This window comes from Rhinolophus sinicus, chromosome 2 (assembly GCF_057876585.1).
Source record: "Rhinolophus sinicus isolate RSI-liver-muscle chromosome 2, RSI-T2T, whole genome shotgun sequence".
Lineage (NCBI taxonomy): Eukaryota > Metazoa > Chordata > Mammalia > Chiroptera > Rhinolophidae > Rhinolophus > Rhinolophus sinicus.
In genome coordinates, this window is record NC_142502.1 from 119,998,124 (window position 1) to 120,013,791 (window position 15,668).

Below are 15,668 nucleotides of genomic sequence, written 5' to 3' on the forward strand. Positions count from 1 at the left end.
GCTGGAGGGACCACAAAAAGAGAAGGGAAGCTGAAGGGCGGAAAGGGAGGGAGGAGGGAAGGCAGGGTGAAGCTGGAAGGTCAACAGATGTGGACACTATCAGGCTTTATCCTAAAAGCGTGGGTAGCCTGGCAGGGCTTTGAGCAAGTGAGTCACCTGACCTGTGCTTTGATTAACATAACTTGTCCACTTTGTGGACAATGCTTCCTGGTGAGAAGAGAAAAAAAGAGAGGGAGTCTGTTAGGGATGGTGATGGAGATAAGTCATGGCACCCAGAGACACACACGGAGGCTCAGTGACACTAGTGGCTGAGTTTCAGCAGGATTTTACTTTGTGCCAGGTACTATCACACATTCCTGTGTCATTATTTATAAGACCCATTTTACAGATGTGGACATTGAGGTAAAAGTGGCAGAACCAGTATTGAAAGCCAGGCTGTCTACTTGAGAGCATGGAATCTTAACCGTGTTCTAACTGCCTCTTGAACTGGGCACACAGATATGAGCTGTTGGCATAGAGATGTGATTTAAAGTGTGGAGGCAGGGTCAGATCTCCTAGGGAGGGTGTCTGTAGAGAAGACAAGGAGGACAAAGACTGATTCTTGAGGAATTTAGCATTTAGAGATGGGTGGGTGGGGAGGAGGGCGGGGTTAGGCAATGAAGCCAAAAAAGACCAGTCAGAGAACATGAGGAAAACCAGGAAGGACTGAGAGGAAGAAACTCGAGAAGAGATACTTCTGACAGATGGACTAGTCCCACAGGCATCTTGACAGATAAGTAAGATGAATACCAAAAGGTGTCAGTCACCTCTGGGGACACGAAAGTCACTTGTGACTTCATGCATCTGATATTTTCAATATTCATCATACTGAGAGAGCTGCAATCTTTTACCCTAAGACTTCTATTTTCCAGGTTTAGAATTTTAGGGCATATCAAATTCTAACATGCTAATTACTTAATGTACACTGGTATTCTGTGTTTTCATTTTATCATGCATTACACTTATAAGCTGAAATATGCTTATGCCCTTAAATAAGATTTTCCTCTGACTAAATTGCCAATCTCTTGAGAAAAATCTGATAAACTAAATTTTAATTAATCTCCGTTATACCCTTCTCATCTTTCCTCAAATGAATTAAATTTTTCCCATAGCAACTTAATACCTAGTTCACTTAAACACTAAGTTTTACTTCAGGGCCCTCACTTGTTTTTTAAATTTTCTCTTCATTGATTTTCCCTCCCAAAGGTCACATTTTAAAACACAGATGCTTCTTTTTTAAGATGCGGGTGATGTTTTGTTTTATTTTATCTTTTTTATATTTAATTAATTCATTGAGAAAATATTTATTGAACACCTTCTGTGTGCTGGGTGCTGGAGTACAAAGATTAACAAGACACAATCCTTGCCATTAAAACTAATAACCAAGTAAAGGGGACAGATACCCAAGTGGATAGTTTTAATACAATACCTAAGACCGGGACGCTGGATCTTAGGGAAGTTCCTATTCCCGTGGGAGAAGCTGATGCTGAGTGGAATGCCATTTATTTTTATTTTTCATTCTATCTTGATCCAGTTTTGAGGATCTGTCTAGAGGTCTGTCAGGTCCTCCTTTTGAGCAGCTCAGTCCGTACCCCAACTACTTCCCTAGTTGGGTTCATCTTTCAGGGCTACTCGGCACCCACCTTAATCTCCCTGGGGCCAAGTACTGGATAACTAGGGACAGCCCCAATGCCCAGGAGCTCCAGAAAATATTCCAGTTGGCCAATGTACATACAGGAAGCCTTGAAGCCTAGACAACTCCACCATGCTTGCGATTCATAGTTGCTCCCTACAGCTCCAGCTTGCTGTTACCCTGTTCCTGGGTGAAAACCCCTGGATGGCTCCGCCTGGTGGCCTTCTGTGGTTTGGAACTGTAAGTAATAAAGAGTTCTGACTTTCATTGATCTGAGTGTCATTGTGTTATGTGTGTCACATCATCGAAAGAACCTTTAAATATTACAAGACACCCAGTTGAATCTGAAAACTTGTTTAGGTATTGGGCAGGGGAGGAGTCGTGGGCCAGTGGAGAGGAGAGTATAGGCAAGGAAGAGAGTATGAGCAAAACACGATGAGAAATCGGGGTGGGGCTGGACTGGGGATGCATGTACGGGTATCATTAGGGTATTGGCAGTCATGAAGGATATTCATGCAAGAGGAGAGTAGGCTGAGGTGACAGGCCTGGGAGTGACAAAGTCTGAAAGGCAGGAAGAAAAGCAGAATCCAGGGAGGTGACAGCAAAAGGACACCCTGAGAGGTGTGAGATGGCAGTGTGGTAGAATTGATGGAATGAATGAGTTTCTAAAGTGGGGAGGGAGCTGCAGTGTCCAATGTAGAAATGTGGACCAGAAAGGTCAATGATAGAAAGTGTCTATAGAATTCAGCTGTTAGGAGATGGTGGGTGGTCGTAGGAAGAACAGGTTCAGAAGTGTGGTTGCGGCACAAGCTAGATTGCAGTGGTTGAAGCATGGGTGAGAGGGGAAGTTCCAGAGTCAGTGAGGGAAGGACTCGTCTATGGAGAACTTTCAATTATGAGGAGAGGAGAGAGATGGGACTGTTTGCTACAAGTGGATGTCAGCTCAAGAGAGTACGTGTGTTTTCCTCCTTCCCTCCCTCCCTTTTCCCTCCTTCTCTCCCTCCCTCTCCTCCTTCTTTCCTTCCTTCCTTCCTTAATTTATTTTTGTATGGGAGAGGTTTGAGCATATTTACCAAAAGAAGAGCTTGGGGTGAGGAAAGGAAATCGCTGATAACCAAGTTCTGCAAGAAGTTGTGAGGGAAAGTAGAGGACGTGACCTGGAACCAGATTTGCAGAGACCTCTCTACCTCACAAAACGGCAGTTGATAATATATATATATATCTGTGTATATACAGCCAAATCCCATTCCATATTTATGAATTTGTATGCTTGCTAAAATTGCTCTGTAGCCTCCCACATTAATACTCATAGTGCTTTGGCAGCCATTGAAGACATGAGCAGAGTGGTGAAAAATTTGAGTCTTCCAATAGGCATGTTTCCAACCGAGGCAGAACAAAGTAATGCTCTGTCTTCTTGTCTCATTCTGTAAGCAAGTGTCCTTTTAACAGTCTTATTTATTGACACTTTTTTTTTGCATTATTATGCTTTTTGTTATTTAAAGTGACCCTGCATAGAGTTTCTAAGCATAAGAAGGGTATGATACGCCTTACAAAGAAAACCCAGGTGTTAGATAAGCTTCATTCAGGCATGAGCTCTAGTGCTGTTGCCTGTGAGTCCAATGATAATGAATCAACAATACATACATCAAGGAAGGTGGCTTCAAAGAAAAACATACATAAAACAAGGTTATGTAGTGACCAGTGGGTGGAAATGTTGTGACAGAGTCTCACAGGAACCTAACCCTGTATTTCTCCTAGGAACTATGCTTCAGTATTTGCTAAATTCAGTGTTTGCAGCAACTTTGTAAACAACTATTGAGAGTAATGAGAATTGACTGCCCATGTGAGAGCATGTGCGTGCACACACACACACACACACACACACACACACACACACACAGGAGTATGCATGATATATATCTATATATATCTATATATATATATAGATAGATAGATAGATAGATAGATAGATATAGATATATATCATGCAATGACTTATTTAATAGCTCATTTAATCCCCATGCCATCCTTATGTGGTAGGTTCTTTCATTTCACTCACTATATAAATAAGAAATTGGAGACTCTGACAGGTTAATGAGTTATGCAATGTCAGAGTTATAAGCAGCATGATTGGATTATGGACTGAGGCAGTGTGGCTCTAGAGTCTATGCTGTTAATTACTTTACTGTTTGTGTTTGTAACTGTGTGTGGTGTAATTAGGGCATTTCATTAGCACCACTCACCATTTGGTAGCATGAGGAACAAAAGCAAGTAGATTGGTGGTATGAGGACAAAGGGGGCACTTGTGGGGTGAGATCTTAGTATTGAATGTATTGTCCAGAAAAATTCAGAGTGGAGAGAAGATCATGAGTTGAGGGCCAAGAGTTTGTTGTTACTTAATCAAGATAAGACAAAAACCCAAACCAAGCCAAATAAAAAAACTATTGAGCTCCTACCAAGTACCAGATACTGTTCATATCCTCAGGGTTATGATGGTTCATAAAACATGGTCCCATCCACAAGTAACGTAGAGTGCCATTCAGAGTCCTGAGTCACGCACAGATAACAGTCGAAAAGTGACACGTGTTCCCTGCTAAAAGCAGGAGGACTGCCTTCCTGGGCCTGCCAGGTCAGAAGAGGCTTCTTGTAGGAGAAGTCACCTGAATCAAGTTGAGAGGTACAAGTAAGATGTGCGACTTTGAACCTTTTGAAACTTCATGCCTCAACCTTGAAATGGGGATCAAAATAGTTTAACAGATTTTTATGAGAAAAAAATTCAGTGAAAGCATTTAGCATGGGGCCTGAGACATATTAAACCCTCACTAGATGATGTTATGACAATAATATCATTTAGTAGGTGAAGAGCAGAAATAAATGTATCTAAGAAGTTTGAGGAATAAAGTAAAGAAACAGCATAGTTCATGACAGAAGGGTGGGCATCAAACAATGCTTTTGTTGAGTAGAAGGGGTGACCTGGAATATGGTGGATGGCAGTGAGGGGGAGCCGGAAAGTTGCAGGGTAAAATTTTATAGACATCGAGGAAGGATGGAGTTTTAAATGACATATGAGGCAAAACTTTTAAGTAAATTAAGAGTCCAAGTAGTTAATAGTGAATTGTCTACCATAAGTGTGCTGAGTTTTAGCCAATTTCTGTGAACCTATTCTTCCATGAAACATCTTATTTCTCAATTTAATCTCCTGTTGCTTCATATTCCTAACTCATCAGATTCAGTTTTAATGTGGATCCTCAGGGAAAATGAGCTGGTCATACCATCTCTTGACACTTCATTCATCCATTCACTCATTTATCCATCACTCATTTATCCATGTCATTTATTGACTATCTCCTGTGTGCAGGACTTTCTTCTACATGCTGAAGAGGACAGAATGAGTAGACTTGGAGGTATTCAGAATCTTGACAGAATCATAGAAAAATAAAGAAGAATAAACAGCTGTGGGAAGCACTGAGATAGTGATAAGAAAACGCCATTAGGGAACATACACGAGGGACTTGATAGAGGATGCAATAGAACAGACCCAGTCAAGTGGACACCTGTTTGTGAGTTTAAGAGGTTCATGCTTGACCAATGGTACTGACTAGCCACTTATATTCTGACAATTCTTTTCTGATGTGACAACATCTTACATTTGGGGGAGTAGGATAGAGTATGCCCAGTGAGCATCCTACAAGGTAGTTCTCAACAGATTTTTCTAGGTCACCAACTAGAAGGTGAAGAAGACAAAACTTCTCCATAGGAAAAAAGAGCATATGTAATCACAAAATTTTGGATATAAGATAAAGGAATTACTGACCCTCTAAAATCCATTTCTGGTGGACAATTATGAATTTTTCTTTGAATGATAAAAAAAGTTATATGGCAAGTTTTATCTCTTGTGGGACCAGCACAAACTTCATCAAGCCCCAAACCTAATGCTCCAGTAAGGAGTGATACAGAGTGGGATTTCAGCTAAGGTAGCCATCAGTTATCCCCCACTCACCTCAGGTCACCATCACAACTAACCCTAGAATCATTCGTGTTGTAACTGAAAGTATCTTTCTGAAGAATAACTCAGATAACCAAATGACATTCCAAGAAGACATAAAGTAACCTCTGTTGACAAAATGACATAAAATACTTTGATTTTATCTGAAGGATTCAAAATATGATTGCTAAGGCAGGTGGACACTATAAGCTGGGTTGGATATGGGACACTTTTTCTGAGGAGGGATTAAACAAAGTAGAATTTTGAGAAACATTAACTGAATTTTATATTAATGATTGACAAAGTGCAGCCAAGATTCTTTAAGGAAACCACATCTGTGTATTGTATACTTTGAAATCACAATCAAAGTATTGTATACTTTTTAAAAAATGGCTTTATGTTACAGATGGTAAGAAAATAATGAAAATATCTTTAATGTTACTTTCTATTACTGTGACTGGTAAAATATTTCAAATCCTTAATAAAAGAATTCATGTGAATTTTCTCCTATCTCATGTAACCAATAAGCATTTCAAATTCTCACCTTGGGGATTTTACATGATTGTAAGAGGTATTTCTTAAGATAGTGAGTATTTGCTAACCCCACCTACCTCAATAAACATTACTTTAATTCTTTAACCATCTTTCTAGAGGGCTGTGGCTAGTATCTAGAGTTCACAACCAACAATGATTATATTCACTAAAGACTTCTAAAAAATCAACTCAGTATTAGGAAATTGTGAAAATTATAGAAATTTAATATGATACCAACTTATTAATTGCAGCGAGTCAGGAAAAAGGAAATACTGGGCACAAATGTATACATATATACACATATATACACATATATGTGTATGTATATCTGTATATATATACAAATTTATTTTTTATTGAAGTATAGATGACATACAATATTATATGAGTTTCAGGTGTACAATGTAGTTATTCAACACTTATATATCTTATGAAGTGATCATTGTGATAAATCTAGTAACCATCCATCACCATGCAAAGTTATTATGATACTATTGACTATCTTACCCATGCTGTGCACTGCATTCACGTAACTTATTTATTTTATAACTGGAAGTTTGTTGGTACTAATATATTTATCACACTAAAATTCTATGTGACTTTTATTTAAATTTGATGTTTCCCCCCAACCTGGTTATTCTAGCAAATGACATCTTCAGACTCAAGTATACGTTTGAATCTAAGACTGTGTCTTTACTTAAGAAAGGAAAGTCATCTTCAGGAATAAGCTCTGTCTCTGCAAGTAGAAATAATTGACTGAACAGGCATAATGTGATTCACTTTTAAAGTATGTTCTTTGACATGACACTTCAGTAGTAATAGTAACGATCTTTCTTATTTTATGCTCCACTAGGGCATATGTGGCCAATTGTATCGCCAGTGTAAGTCTGGATTACTTTCTATTACTTTCTATTGATAATTTTTAATAACTGAAGACATTTGAAACTAGAAGGCAGTCAGTGGTGCTTGCAACAAAGCAGGGGCAATTAAGATGGGTGAGGGTTTTAAACTCTGCATTGGTCCGTGCACATCGGGAGAGGCAAAGTCAGCCATTAAAAAAAATTAAACCATTTAGGTCTTGGGTTAAGGTCTGTGAACTGTTTAATGTCATAATTGCCTGCTGCCTCAATCATCAAACTGAATGAACTTCTAAGTTGAAATGTCATAAACGCTCAGCATAAAGATTTATATAACCCAGGTATCCGACCTACCGCCATGCTATGCCTGTGGCAGGAAGTGTTTGTTATGTCTTACTCAACCTTTGGGAAAAAAATAAATAAATCCGGAAATGTGCTTGTTCTGGCAATGATCAAAACATTAAGAACCGATTTTGTTATCTTCATGGTGTGTTCAGAATCTGTGATAAACATATCCATTTCCTATAAAAAATAATTTAAATCCAAATTCCTTTCGTGGATATGTGCGTGTTTATTATAACAAATGAAAATGGTTAGTGTCATGTTTTTCCACTGTGTATTTTGCTAAAATGTGAGAGGAACATTTCTAGTTAAAGTAAACTCTATTTTCTGAACAAGTACATTATTTTGTGATTCTCACTTACATCTTGATCCTCCCTAAAAAAAAAGAAAAAAAAAAGAAAAAATTATCGTGTGTATACTATAAAATGTAGCTTAATGTAAAACAATATTTTATAGTCAGATGTTGTTTGGAATTTCCCCTTTCTTCATACAATGTGGGGATATTTTAAAGTCAGTGATTCATATAACTGAAAATAATTCACATAACTGAAAATACTTGCATATTTTAAAAAAATTAAATCAAGCAATTTCAGAGACAATGTGACAGAAGTTATCTTATGAAGTTCTATCGTATTTATTATAACAACCTATTAATTGCACTTACCAAATTATCAAAATTGTGTGTATGAAACTATTACAAAACAAAAATAAATTAAAATGGGCAAAAGACCTGAATGAATGCTTGACTATATGTGTGTGTGTGTATATATATATATATATATATATATATATATATATATATATAATAGACTATATATGTATATATATAATGGACTATATAGACTATATTATACAGAATATATATACACACACATATATATATATATATATACATACACAAACACACACAGATACACACACACACTCACAAAGATAGCATTTGAGAAAAATGGTCAGCCAGGGGAGTTGGGTCAGGATGATGGAGTGGAGGGGGGGGCTATGCTTGCCTCCTCCCATGACAACATTAGGGTTGCAGCTGGATTGTAATGCAATCAACCTGGAGGGCAAGCTGGGGACTGGCTGAATAGGGGTCCTATGGCTGGGGATGTAGGTGGAGCTGCGTGGGACACTGCGGGGGCAGGGGGAAGTGTGCAGACCCAGGTTGCTGGCCCCAAGCCCACATGTAACAGGAGGGTGTCTTGTTGTGGGGTTTTGTGGGGAACTCCTGTGGGATCTGGGTGTGGGGAACAGTGGGGATTCTGTCTTTCAGGACTGGGTGGAGGGTTACTGAAGACTCAGGCGTTCTCTTGAGGGGCCTGCCCACAGACTGTCACTGGCTCCAAGGCACTTGCCTAAGGGTCTGGTGGGAGGCCTGTAGGATCGGACTGTTTTGTGTAGCTTCTGGGAGGGGTGAGAGGGACAGAAGCCATTGTCTTGCTGGTGAGGTTATGGAGAAAAGGGGACTCTCATGCACTGTTTCTGGGATTGCAAATTGGTGCAGCTACTATGAAAAACAGTACGGAGTTTCCTCCAAAACTTAAAAATAGAAATACCTTGTGACTTAGCAATTCTACTTCTGGGTATTTATCCAAAGAAATCCAAAACACTAATTCCAAAAAATATATGCATCCCTATGTTCATGTCAGTGTTATTTACATTAACCAAGATATGGAAGCAACTTAAGTGCCTATCAATAGATGATTGGATAAAGAAGAGGTGGCACTTATATACAATGGACTATTACTCAGCCATCAAAAAGAATGAAATCTTACTATTTGGGACAACATGGATGGACCTAGAGGGTATTATGATAAGTGAAATAAGTCAGTCAGAGAAAGACAAATACCATACAATTTCACTTATATGTGGAATCTAAAAGACAAAGTAAATGAACAAACAAAACAGAAACAGACTCATAGATATAGAGAAGGGACTGATGGTTGCCGAATGGGAGTGGGTTTGGGGGGCTGGGTGAAGAAGGTGAAGGGTGTAAGAAGGACAAGTTGGTGGCTGCACAGTAGTCATGGTGCTATGGAGTACAGCACAGAGAATGTAGTCAGTAATGTTGTAATAACTACGTATAGTGCTGTGTGAGTACTAGACTAATTGTATAAATGTCTAACCACTATGCTGTATACCTGAAACGAATATAATGAATGTCAACTGTAATTGAAAAAAACAAAAGAATATGAAAAGATATTCAACATCATTAGTTTCCAGGAAAATGCAAATTACAATGGCAGTGAAATATCAATGCGATTCTACTAGTATGGCTAAAATTTTAAGAGACCGAAAATACTAAGAGTTGCTAAGGGTATGGAGCATCTGGAATTCTTACGCACTGATGGTGGGAGTGTGTAGTAGGTGTCTAATATATACCAAGCCCTAAATTAGGCACCGACAAAAATGAGAAAGTGTAAGAGGATGTCTGTGCCCATGAGGTGGTTTCTCTGGTGGGGAGATGGTCAGATGGACACATCATCACTGCACTGTGTGAAGTGCAGGCATGTGCAACAAATACAGTGGAAGCTCGCTGGGTGGACCCTCAGCCAATTAGGGGAATGGATAGAAAAGACAGGGAAGATTTTAGGTGGCATATCAGCCAAGTCTCAGTAGACTAGGAGAATTGAGTAAGGGAAAGAAGGGAAAGAGGAAAAAGAATATTGGGGACAGAAGTACACCCAACTCAAAAGTGCAGATATTAGGAAGTGTATGGCATATTTAGGGCCCTTCTGGCAACCAGAGGGAAGCATAGGAGGGCAGATGTAGCAGGCAGGTGATTACAGAGAAAGGTAGGAACTGCATATTTGAAGTATTAGGTACAGGACCATGCTAAAGTACTTAGTTTTCATCCTGAAAACTGTGAAAAGCCAATGGAGGTTTTAAATGCCATGATCAAGTTTGGTTTTTGAAGTGATCACTCTTTCAGCAGCATTGAAACTTGACTGGCTATAGGTAAGACTGAAGACAAGGTGATCAATTGACTATTTAAAAATGTTATTCATTGATAATCAATATAGAATTGGCTCCTTAGGTTATCTAGGTTTGATATCTGGAGGTTTCCACCAAACATGTGCATGTGTTTTCTTTTTAGATGTTTATTTTCCTGCCTGAAATTTATGCAGTACATGATAAAAGTGCTGAATACCCCTCAGACAGATGATGACAACATTATTTTGCCAAAAGATTATCACATTCAAAACAATATTTCATCACAGAGAAACCGCCTTCCAGAAGAGACCATTAGAAGCCAAGGCTCCAGGCAGCCCTTGCAGCACCAGCTCCTTAGCAGTTGCTGTCTAGCATGCCTCAATGGACCCTTGACAAACTGAGTGAGGTTAGAGAATAAAACAAATTTGAAGTCCAGGATTTAAGCTGGTCTCTAAAGAGCTTGTGGCAAGGTAGCTTATCCCTAACATGAAAACTGAGAAGAGACACCCCACGTTAGTCACACAGACTGGATAGGGTATTTTGGCTCCATTAGAGTCTATCAGGAAAACAGCTCATAGCCATGTGGTTTATTATAGGAGTCCAATACAAATGCAAGTCACAGAGCTATTGGAAGATGTGAAAACAGGGAAGTGAAGCAATCCAGAGATTAACAACCGCAGGAAGTGACTATGATCCAAAGATCAGAGGTGTGACAGGAAGAGGTATGTGCCAGAGCCCAGCAGCTGGGGACTTTGAGGATGAGTCTCTTTTGTGGGAATAGACTTCTAGGAGAGACAAAGCCACTGCGAGCCTGTGGAAACAGAGATGGGGTAGAGATAGAATGGCTTCACTCCTCTACCCACCCTCTAATATCCTGCCAGTGCTTCCATTGGTTGAAACTAATAAGCGGGCAAGGGATTCTGGGAAGTGTTTTTGCAGTTGGGGGAGGTACCTTAGAGCAAAGAGACAAATAATCTACCTAGTAGGGGTAGTCTTTACAGTTGACCTTGACACATCTTTTATAAGGTCAACTAAGATCAGTCAATTTGTCTACTTCCAGCAAGAAAACAACAAATACTTCATAGTGAGATGAGAAGGTATCAAGTTTCCCACAGGTGTTCTGTAAGATGATCCAAATTTACAAATACAGTTCAAACAAGTCATATTTAGTTCATTTAACAGGAAATATGGTTCTGTATTCCTACCCATAGTAGGTGCACAATAAAGTTTGCTGAAGAAATAGTTTAAAAATCATCAGGACACAAAGATCCTCTAAGTCACTTTCTGAAGTCTGAAAGTAAATTTAGAGCTCAATTTTGAAAGTTCCTTTAATTACAAACAGAAATGACCTTATTACTGAGGGAGAAATTTGGTCTTTGAGGAGGGAGCACTTAGCAAGGATTTTATGGAAGCAGGAATATAGGCACATCTACAAAGTGGTAACATCAACTCTGAGATATGCTCTAATCATTAATGTCTTGGCATAGACATTCTGGTCATTCACAGAATGTAAAAAGAAAGTTATGAGACTCTACGAGAATAAGACAATTTATTGAAAGTCAAAAAGAGAGAGAGTTCTGTTTGGAACTGGCAGAAGTTTTGCCAGGGCAGTTTGAGAGGGAGAGCTGTGGAGACAGAGGGGTAAAAGAGAGATACTGGCAGGAGTTTGCCAGAGCAGTCTGATGGAGACAGCTGTAGAGACAGAGAGGCAAGAGAGAGACACTGACAAATGGAGTTGTGCCAGGGCAGAGTCCGATGGCGGACAGCTGCACGGATGAGAAGGAGTGCTGGGGTTTTATATTTTTCCATGCAGGATGTAGCGTGCTTGTCAGCTTGCAGGGGGGCTGCTGTTACAGTTGTCTTCTCCTGGGAACTGTCCTATTCCCATTTATGATGGATGTTATAATAGCTTGCAGGGGGCTGCTGTTGAGATTGGAAACTGTTCTGTTCCCATCCATGATGGGTAATTGTTAGTTTGTAGGGTGTTGCCATTGTGATTGGGAACTATTCTGTTTCCACCTATGATGAATGTAAGGTGCTTCTCAGCCTGCAGGTGCTGTGTTGTGTTGGCCGGGGGAGTCAGAGCCAAGCGGTTAATGTTTAGCTCATTCCTGTTAGCCCACAAGCTTGCTCTTGTTAACTCTTTGCCCATCCACATCTTGCCAGCTCACAAGTTTGCTCCTGCTAACTCTTTCCTTGTCTCATCAATTAATACATAATTGTAAAGTTTTGAGAAAATAAATTATACAAATAATAACAGTGAAAAAAGGGGGCAGTAAAAAAGACTGTTAGGACACTCCTACCACCACCTTATTCAATGCGTCCTTCTATAGTCTGCTGTCTGTTGTATATCAAGAGAACAGTGATTGTTTCACCCAGAGGTTCAGAGATCACCGGGTTCAGGACACATTGCTGAGCTCCCTCTCTTGCCTGATTTTATTCCCCTGTTTATCTAATCCACCCACTCCCCAAGATTGCCTACATATTATCTTTTCAATCTAGCATTCAACTACATGTATGGAAATCTTGTTTTGAGTTTGACATTGTGCTAAGTATGGACCCAAACAAACAAAAAACCAAAAAAGCCCAAAGAAATGGAATGCATGATTCTTAGTCTCAGGGAATTGACAGACCTTGATATCCTCTTGTACTTTTTCTAATAATTTTTTCATTTAACAAACACATATTGATTAGCTGATAACAGTTCATATTCTGTAAGCAGTTATATATGAGGCACTGTGTTGTTTGACATGTTATTGTTGTTTGTGTGTGTGTGTTTCCTTTGTCAATGGTATTAGGAATGTTATATTGCTGTTGTCATTTGACAGAAGATGCAATAGAAACATAGTGAGGTTCTGCTTTCTTGTAGGTGGTGGAGCCAGCGTCAGAACTCCAAGGGCAGAGGCTGGAAAACAGGCATGTAGTTCATTTGCTCTGACATGATCATGACTAAGAGAATGGGCACCCTGATCTATATCACCCTAGTCTCCTAAGTGCCAGGCTCTGTACTAAGAACTAGAGCACTAAACATAGCCAGAATTCGCTCTGGAAATTCAAAAGTTGTAGTCTGATTCATGAGACTATGGACAAAGTGTATCATATGGTGCTACAAATGGTGAGAGATGGATGATGGTGAAAATTGCCCAAGGGGGAGCAAAGCATGGTTAGGTTATTTCTACCTGGGCAGTGGAAGAGACTTGGAGCAAGTGATGCTTTAGCTGAGTCATGGAGCTTAGCTCACTGGGCAGGTAGGAGAGGATGATGAGGGAGAGAAGGACATCAAGAGAGCATTAGTAGAATTGCTGGGTCATAAGGTAACTCCATTTCCACTTTTTTGATATGCCTCCATACTGATTTCCATAGTGGCTGCACCAATCTGCAATCCCACCAGCAGTGCACGGGGGATCCCTTTTCTCCACATCCTCACCAGAACTTGTTGTTGGTTGATTTATTGATGATAGCCATTCTGACCGGAGTGATGTGGTATCTCACTGTGGTTTTTATTTGCATTTCTCTAATGATTAGTGAGCTTGAGCATTTTTTCTATTGGCCATCTGTCTGTCCTCTTTAGAAAAATGTCTCTTCAGGTCCTCTGCCCATTTTTCAATTGGGTTGTTTACTCTTTTGGTGTTGAGTTGAATGAGTTTTTTTTATAAATTTTGGATATTAACCCCTTATCAAACGTATCATTGACAAATATCTTCTCCCATTCAGAAGGATGCCTTTTTGTCTTATTGGTTTCCTTTGCTGTGAAAAAACTTTAGTTTGATGTAATCCCATATGTTTACTTTTTTTCTTACTTCCCTTGCCTGAGGGGATGTATCAGTAAAACTATTACTAAGGATAATGTCTGCAAATTTACTTCTTATATTTTCTTCTAGAAGTTTTATGGTTTCAGATCTTACATTTCAGTCTTTAATCTATTTTGAATTTATTCTTGTATATGATGTAAGGAGGTGGTCCAGTTTGGGGGATATAATCAATAATGTTGTAAAGATTTTGTAGGGTATCCAGTGGACACTTGTCTTATTAGGGAGACCACTTCATGGATGGTTTAGGAGCCTGACCACTGCAGTGCACACCTGAAGCTGAAGCTGAATAATAATGAATGTCAACTATAATTTTATTTATATATATATATATATATATATATATATATATATATATATATATAGTCACAGGATGTGGATTATAGCGTAAACAATAGAGACAATGGAATTGTAATAGATATATATGATGTCAGAGGGGTAGGAGGTTGGGGGAGGGGTTATCACTTTGTGAGGGGTATAAATGTCTAACAATTACATTGTTTTGTACACCTGAAACTGAAAAAAAAAGAGCTTTAGTAAAGACGAAGTAGGAATCAGAACGACACTTTAAGAATATAGATTGTTCAGCACACCTAACTGTTGGAGGTCTACAGAAAGATAGCAGAGATAAGCACCAAAGAGATGATGATGGGACTATGATCATTTTGCTAAGAAATGGACTTTATCCTGACAGTAATGAGGCAGTATCAAAGGTTTTAAACAACTCTTGATTTTAGAAAGGCAACCAAGAGCAGTAAGAAGAAAATAAGAGGGGCACATGGCAGCAGTAGATTAGGTGATACAGTGAGGATGTGAAATGGGTCAGTAGCAATGGGAATGCATATGGAATATGCTAGGGAGGTAGAAACCATAGCATTTTAAATGTACTTATACCAAAAGGCTGAGAAAAAAAGAGGGGGAAACAAACGACTGACTTGAGTAACAAAATGGATGTCAGTATCATTCTTCAAAATAAGAAAATAGGAGAAACAGTTGGTTTGGGGAAATACCTTTTTCCTTGTCATCCTGCCTGTTCTCCCTTTTCTATTTTCCTCCCTCCATTTGTTAAACTTGTATTTCATTTTCCATTTTCTTGTGTTCCTCAAGGTCAGCTTTTTGAAAAGGAGGTGGTTTATGTTACATGATTTGAAATTAGCATGGCAAGAATCTTTATCCAAATATAGGTCCAGACATGAGAAAATTCTCATCCACTTCCAGAGAACCAAATATTTCCTAATTACTTTATATATATATATATATATATATATATATATATATATATATTTAAAGAATGAATTGGACACATTTAAAAAATAATTGAAAGGTATATTTAAAGGCTGTAAGCAAGTGGACGTGGGGTAATCTATGTGAAGAAATTACAGATGGTCTGTAGGTTCCTGGATTGGTTGTGTGGGGGATATGAATCAGCCTTGACCATTTAAGAAAAACAGTAATACAGTGATTTGGGAGTAAAGATGAGTTTTTTTAATGAATGCTGAATTTGTGTATGGATTTCAATTAGGCAGGTAGATGCTGGG